Source organism: Oryctolagus cuniculus, chromosome 16, assembly GCF_051225735.1.
Source record: "Oryctolagus cuniculus isolate XC-2025 breed Fujian yellow rabbit chromosome 16, ASM5122573v1, whole genome shotgun sequence".
Taxonomy (NCBI): Eukaryota; Metazoa; Chordata; class Mammalia; order Lagomorpha; family Leporidae; genus Oryctolagus; species Oryctolagus cuniculus.
In genome coordinates, this window is record NC_142882.1 from 40,920,135 (window position 1) to 40,928,361 (window position 8,227).

At 40.9% G+C, this 8,227-nt stretch overlaps 1 long non-coding RNA gene across 1 annotated transcript; it reads left to right on the forward strand.

Annotated features, from left to right (window-relative positions):
• The first annotated feature begins 978 nt into the window (after nt 1-978).
• On the forward strand, nt 979-5,108 carry LOC149121702 (uncharacterized). Its single transcript, XR_016223077.1, has 3 exons — nt 979-1,061; nt 1,360-1,413; nt 4,173-5,108. It is a non-coding gene; the product is annotated as an uncharacterized LOC149121702 (long non-coding RNA).
• Nucleotides 5,109-8,227: the final 3,119 nt, after the last annotated feature.

Consider the following 8,227-nt stretch of genomic DNA (forward strand, 5'->3'; position numbering starts at 1 on the left):
AAAGGAAGACCTTTCTCTCTGTGTCTCTCTCTCTCTCACTGTCCACTCTGCCTGTCAAAAAAAAAAAAATTTTTTTTGTTTTATTTGTTTGAAAGGCAGAGTAAAGGGGGCAGAGTTGGGGGAAAGTTGGGGCATTGAAGAAAATCTTCCATCTACTAGTTCACTCCCAAATAGGCACAACTGCAGGGGCTATTCCAGGCCAAAGCCAGGAACCTGGAACTCCATCCAGGTCTCCCATATGGGTGGCAGGGGTCCAAACACTTCAGCTGTCTTCTGCTGCTTTTAAGGCACAGTGGCAGGGAGCTGAGTTGGAAGCAGAGCAGCCAGGCCTCAAAACTTTCCTCTGATAGGAGATGCCACCATTGCAAGTGGCAACTTAACCCGTTATGCCACAACACTTAATAACGAGGCTATCTACTCCCTAAAAAATACCGTAAAAATTAGGTATTACTATAGCATCAGTGTGTCTCATACAGTACAGCTAGCATTTGGCCAGGTTGAAGCCAGAAGTCAGGAGCACCATCCAAATCTCCCATGTTCGTGGATGGGGCCCAAGTACTTTGGCCATCTTGCCAGGCAAACTTGCAGAAAGCTGGAAGGGAAGTGAAACAGCCAGGACTTGACCGGGGGCTCTGATATGGGATTCAGACATCACAAGCAGGAGCTTAACTAGCGGCACCACATGACTTTCCTCTGCATAGTACGTTTCTGTGTATTGATGGGTCATTCTCCAGTGTATGGATGTACCACAGCCTGCTTATCCACTTGCCCATTGAGGGACAACTTGGTGGCTTCCAATTTTTGAAGATTATGAAAATAATTACTATAAACATTCTTATATAGATTTTTGCAGTAGTATAAAATTTTAAATCAAAAGGGGACATACCTAGGAGCATGATCTATAGTAAGATGTTAGGTTTATAAGAAACTACCAGATTGTCTTTCTAAAGCGGCTGTACCATTTTTGCACCCCTACCAGGAATAAATGACAGTTTTCCTGTTATTCCATGTTCTTGCCAGCATTTGTTATTCAGTTCTTTGGATTTAAGAATTTCTAATAGGTATGTACTGGTATCTTGTTAATGTTCAGTTCTTTAATGTCCTATGCTATTGTCTTGTCACGTGTATATAGTCTTCCATCGAGTATTTGTTCATAACTTCTACCGGCTCCTTAATGTGGTTGTTTCCTAATTGTTGAATATTATGTTTTCTTTGTATATATTAGGTATGACACCTTCATCTGGTGTTTGCAAGTATGTCTCCAGTATTTGGTTTACATTTTTGTTCTCTTTATAGTGCTTTTGTGCGGCAAGAGTTTTTGAATTTAATAAATCCCAAATTTATTTTTTTCCTTCACAGAAATTTTTTGGTTCCTCCGTATAGTTTGTCATGGTCAAGTACAGGATCAAGAAGGTAATCTCCAATTTTACCTTATGGAAATTTTATAATATTGCTTTTTGCACCTTGGTCTGTGATTCATTTTGTATAAGTTTATGTAAAAGATATGAAGGTTCTGTTTAGATTCTTTATTTTTGCATAGACATGACCATTTGTATTACTACCATTTGAATTGTGGAGACATATTTATAGAATTTCTTCTTTTTAAATTAGCACATAATACTTGTGTATATTTATAAGGTATGTTGTAATGATTCAATGCATGTATGCAACATGCAATAATCGAATAAAGGTAATTATCATTTGCATCTTGTTAAGCATTCACCATTTCTTTTCTTGAGAGTCTTTAAAATCTTTTTTTCTGATTCTTTATAAAATACATGGTAAATTGTAACCCTAGCATTTTTTTCCTCCTACCTAACTGCCTTTTTTTTAATTTTATAACTTTTATTTAATGAATATAAATTTCCAAAGTACAGCTTATGAATTACAATGGATTCCCCCCCATAACTTCCCTCCAACCCGTAACCCTCCCCTCTCCCACTCCCTCTCCCCTTCCAATCACATCAAGATTCATTTTCAATTATCTTTGTATACAGAAGATCAGTTTATCATATATTAAGTAAAGCTCTCAACAGTTGACACCCACACAGAAACAGAAAGTGTGAAATACTGTTTGAGTACTAGTTATAGCATTAAATCACAATGTACAGCACATTTAGGACGGAGATCCTACATGAGGAGTAAGTGCACAGTGACTCCTGTTGTTGACTGAACAAATTGACACTCATTTATGGCATCAGTAATCACCCTAGGCTCTTGTCATGAGTTGCCAAGGCTATGGAGGCCTTTTGAGTTCACCGACTCTGATCTTACTTAGACAAGGTCATAGTGAAAGTGGAAGTTCTCTTCTCCCTTCAGAGAAAGGTACCTCCTTCTTTGATGACCTGTTCTTTCCACTGGGATCACACTCGCAGAGATCTTTCATTTAGGTCCCCCCCCCCCCCCAGAGTGTCTTGGCTTTTCATGCCTAAAATACTCTCATGGGCTCTTCAGCCAGATCTGACTGCCTTAAGGGCTGATTCTGAGGCCAGAGTGCTGTTTAGGACATCTGCCATTCTATGAGTCTGCTGTGTATCCTGCTTCCTATGTTGGATCATTCTCTCCCTTTTTGATTCTGTCAGTTAGTATTTGCAGACACTTGTCTTGTTTGTGTGATCCCTTTGACTCTTAGTCCTATCATTATGATCAGTTGTGAACAGAAATTGATCACTGGGACTAGTGAGATGGCATTGGTACATGCCACCTTGATGGGATTGAATTGGAATCCCCTGGCACGTTTCTAACTCTAATATTTGGGGCAAGTCCGATTGAGAATGTCCCAAATTGTATATCTCCTCCCTCTCTTATTCCCACTGTTATATTTAACAGGGATCACTTTTCAGTTAACTTTAACCACCTAAGAATAATTGTGTGTTAATTACAGAATTCAACCAATAGTATTAAATAGAACAAAAAAAATACTAAAAGGGATAAAGTATTAAGTTGTACATCGACAGTCAGGGCAAGGGCTGATCAAGTCACTGTTTCTCATAGTGTCCATTTCACTTCAACAGGTTTCCTTTTTGGTGCTCTGTTAGTTGTCACTGATCAGGGAGAACATATGATATTTATCCCTTTGGGGACTGGCTTATTTCACTCAGCATGATGTTTTCCAGAGTCCTCCATTTTGTTGCAAATGACCGGATTTCATTGTTTTTTACTGCTGTATAGTATTCTATAGAGTACATGTCCCATAATTTCTTTATCCAGTCTACTGTTGATGGGCATTTAGGTTGATTCCAGGTGTCTTTTTTTAAAAAATGTATTTATTTGAAAGTTAGAGTTCTTTTTTTTTTTTTTTTTTTTTGACAGGCAGAGTTAGACAGTGTGAGAGAGAGAGACAGAGAGAAAGGTCTTCCTTCCGTTGGTTCACCCCCAAATGGCTGCTATGGCCGGTGCACTGCACTGATCCGAAGCCAGGAGCCATACAGGTGTAGGGCCCAAGCCCTTGGGCCATCCTACACTGCTTTCCTGGGCCACTGCAGAGAGCTGGACTGGAAGAGGAGCAACCAGGACAGAACAGGTGCCCCAACCTGGACTGGAACCCGGGGTGCCAGCGCTGCAGGCGGAGGATTAGCCTAGTGAACCATGGCGCCGGTGAAAGTTAGACTTCTGCAGACAGGGAAGGAGGGGCAGAGAGAAAGAGAGAGAGACAGAGAAAGAGAGAGAGGTCCTCAATCCATTGGCTCACTTCCCAATTGATCATAACGGTCGGAGCTGTGCCGATCCAAAGCCTGGAGCCAGGAAGCAGGAACTTCTTCACGGTCTCCCATTTGGGAGCAGGGGCTCAAGGACCCTGGCCAACTTCCACTGCTTTATCAGGCCATAGCAGAGAGCTGGATTGCAAGTGGAGCAGGCGGGACTTGACCTGGTACACACATGGGATTCCAGCACTGCAGGTGACATCCTTACCCATGACACCACAACACTGCCCCTAACTGTCTTCTAATACCCTTATGTAGCCTCTCATTATCCTTCTTGCCACCTTCCCTTATATTCTCTAATGACCCATTTTGATGGGTTAAGGAAGGAGATGTGATGTAGTTATGGCATCTGAAAGCTGGACCTGGAGAGAGGTCTTTAGGTCGCTGGGGGCTGGTCCTCCAAATGAGTTCCCACAAGAGGGGAGGCTGCATAAGCCAAGAGTCCTTCCTTTGTCTGTTTGCTTCCAGGTCCACCGTGCAATGCTTCCTGCATACACACTGCATCATTGCTGGCTTCCATCACACACCAGGCTAGTGGGACCACCTGATCCTGAACCGTAAACCTCAAACTGTAAGACAAAATGATGTGTTCCCTTCCCAAGAAGTTATTTTCCAGTATTTCAAATTAGCAAGTAACTGACTGTCACACTGATAGATAGGAAAGCAATTTGCTCTGTATTTACCTGAATTACTGGGGACATGATGTAATCGCTTAATAATTCTAGGAATTTGTTTTCTATCAGCTGAGGTTTCTTCATTAGATGATCATGTCATCAGTAAAAAAAAAAGTTTTATGGTTGCCTTCCTGATGGTTATGCATTTCTTTTATTTTTTCTTGCATTGCTTTTCTTTGTATTATTGCATTAGCTTGGAATTACAGCACAGTGCCAACAGGAGAGGTGAGATACAGCATCCTTTTCTAGTTGCTGATTCTAGAGATCAAGTGTCTGGTTTCTCCACATTAGGTACAATACGAGCAGTATTTGTAGGCATTCTTTATCAAGTGAGGAAGTTCCCCTCCCTTGTCTTTGATTATTTCTTAGTCACTCTAAAGGATTTTATTGGATGGTCCACAAATGATCCCTAAATTTAGAACCAGCTTGAATGATCATATTGATACTAGACCTGTTCTTCTACAGGTGGGCTAGTTTCTTTAGGAGACCACAATGATGAAAATCTGAACTAAACTATTCGTGTACATATTTGCATATCTAGTGTTCAGTGCATTGAATTTAGCATGCTTCTCTTGAGTTCCAACTGTGTGCAGAAAGGTATATAATCAAGGTAAATTTAAAGAATTCCATATAAAATAAGTGAGTTTGACTTTTAAAAATATTTATTTTGTTCATTTGAAAGGCACAGTGAGAGAGACTGAAAACACATTCACACACACACACACACACACACACAGAGCGAACAAGAGAGAGGGAGAGAGAGATTGATTTTCCATCTTCCATAGAATTGATACACAGTAATTGAATTTTTTCTTTTGTTAATACTTTCATTTAATAAATGCATTTTTCATAGTTTCAACTTTGAGAATACAGTGTTTCTTTCCCCTCCCACCCCACTCCCATACCACCTCCTACTACCTCTCCCATTCCCTTCTTCATTATGGTTTATTTTTAGTTATTTTTATACACAGAGGACCAACACTCTATGTTAAGTACTGATTTCAACAGTTTGCACCCACACCCACACACAACACATAGAGTACAGTTTGAGAACAATTTCTGCAGTTAATTCTCATAGTACAACTCATTAAGGATGGACATGGGGGTTAAGTGCACAGTGATTTCTGTTGTTCCTTTACCAAGAAACACTCTTTATTTATAACGTCCGTGATCACTAGAGGCTCTTGCCATGGGCTGCCAAGCCTTTTGTGACGACAGACTCCATCAGTATTTGGACACAGCCATAAGCAAAGTGGAAGTTCTCTCCTCCCTTTAGAGGATGGCCCCTTCTTTCCACTGAGGTATCATGGAGATCCTTCGTGTAGGATTATTTTTTGTCACAGTCTTGGCTTTCTTTGCCTGCAATGCTCTTAGAGGCCTTTCAGCCATACCAGGAAGCCTTAAGGATTGATTCTGAGGTCAGAGCGTTACTTACAGTGAATGTCATTCTAGGAGTCTGCTGTGTGGACTGCTTCTCATATTGGACATTCCCTCCTTGTTAATGTTGTCTATTATTATTACCAGGCACTTGATGTTATTTATATGATCAGTTTACAGTTAAACCTATCTATATGTTGACTTTAACATTTAATAGGATCACTTTAACCATTAAGATGGCATTTTTACCGCCACTTTTGATGGGAGTAGAGTCCCATATCAAGTTTTTAGGCTGTACCCTTACAAGTAAGTCTGTAGGACTGTATGCAGAACTATATAGATTTACAGGTATAGACTACCTCCTCCCTTTCTTATTCCCACTCTTACTTTTTAATGGGATCTTTTCTCAATTGACTTAATATACATATGATTAACTCTATGTTACTTAAAGAGTTCAATATTAGTATGAAGAAGAGAAAAGCAAAAGAAAGAAAAAAAAACAGAGAAAAAAAGAAAACACTAAATAAAAACCAAGAATAAAAAACTGTCCCTCACTTTTAAAGCACAGGATTTGCTTTTTTAAATATATAAACATGAAACTATCACTAGAAACAAAATAGCAATTATATCCATTGTCCCCAAAGTTCCCTTGTGGCCAAAAAAGCAGCATATTTTAAGGTGGAATTCATGTAATACATGCTAGAGTACAGAATAAATGAATACAGAAATAAATCCATATATCCTATTCTGATTTTTGGAAAGAGTATCGAGATTATTCAAAGTAGTGGGAATAGTGTTTTTGAGAAATGCTATTGGATATCCACATGCAGAAGAATGATGTTGAACTCCTACCTCATACTGTATGGTAATGTACTCTATTTAAATCAACAATCTAAATATGAAGGTTAAAAACAATAAAACTCAGAGACAAAAGCGTAAGGGTGAATCTTCATGATCTTGGATTAAGCAAAGGATTCTTAGGACACTAGAACACTGAGCAACAACAGCAACAAAACAGATCCATTGCATCTCATGAAAATCATAGATTTTGGGCAGGCCTTTGGTGCCGAAGTCAAGACTTGGGTTGCCCCATTCTGTATCACTCAAACCTGAGTTTGAGTTCTGGCTCTGCTTCCAGTTCTTGTTCATTTGCACTCTGGAAGGCAGCATGTGATGGATGGCTCAAGTCGTCGAGTCCCTGCCACACATGCAGGAGACCTGGTTTGAGTTCTGAGTTTTTGGCTTCATTCTGGCCCAGAACTGCATTGCAGGCTTTTGAGGAGTGAATCAGTGGTTGGAAGATCTGCCTGTCTGTCTATCATTCTGTCTGTCTCTATCACTCTTTCTCTGTTTTTCTGCCTGACAATTAAAATGAAATAAGTAAATATTTTAAGGAAAAAATTTTAAATTTAAAGTATTAAAGAGCATATTCCAGAAAGTGAAAAGATGATTTATAGAATGTGATATGATTCATATATATGAAGAGTATGAGATTACATTGAGAACCCTTATCACTGAACCAAAAAGAAAGTGAAGAAGATATATAAAAGGGTAAAAGCACATGCAAAGATGCTCATGAGGGAAATGGAAATCAGTGTATCACAGTGAGATACCACTTTAACACCACCATGATGGTTAATATCAAGGCAAACAAACTGAACAAGTATCAGTAGGGATGGAGAGCAGTTGTAACCACCATGCATTGGTCATGAGGATGCAAAAAGACTCAGCCACTGTGGATAACCATTTTCTGGTTTCTCATAAGGTAACATATAGATGCCAGTGTGCCGTGGTGGTTAAAGCTGATGCCTGCAGTGTTGGCATCCTGTATGGGTAACGGTACAATTCTTGGCTGCTCCACTTCCAAACCAGATCCCTGATAATGTGCTGTAAGATCAGTGAAGGATAGCCCAAGTGCTTGGGTCCCTGCACCCATGTAGAAGACCTGGATGAAGCTCCTGGCTCTTGGCTTTGGTCTGACCCAGCCTTGGCCATGGCAGTCATTTGGGGAGTGAACCTGCAGATGGAAATTCTCTTCCTCCCTCCCTCCCTCTCTCCCTCTCTCTCTCCTCTCCCTCTCTCCCTCTTTCTGTCGCTCGCCCTCCCTCCCTCTCTCCCTCCCTCCCTGCTTCACCCCTCTCCCCCTCTACCTCTCTCACTCTCATTTCTCTCTCTCTCTCTCTCTCTCTCTCTCTCTCTCTCTATTTGCCCCTCAAATACTTCCTCCCGGTCTCCCATGAGGGTGCAGGGACCCAGGCACTTGGGCCATCCTCTGCTGCCCTCTCAGGGCAACAGCAGAGGGCTGGACTGGAAGAGGAGCAACCAGGACTAGTACCCGGCGCCCTAACCAGGACTAGAACCCACGGTGCTGGCCCCGCAAGCGGAGGATTAGCCAAGTGAGCCACAGGGCCGGCCCTTTGCTGATGAATTCTACCAGAGATTTAAGAACTATCTCAAGATATTCAGAACAAT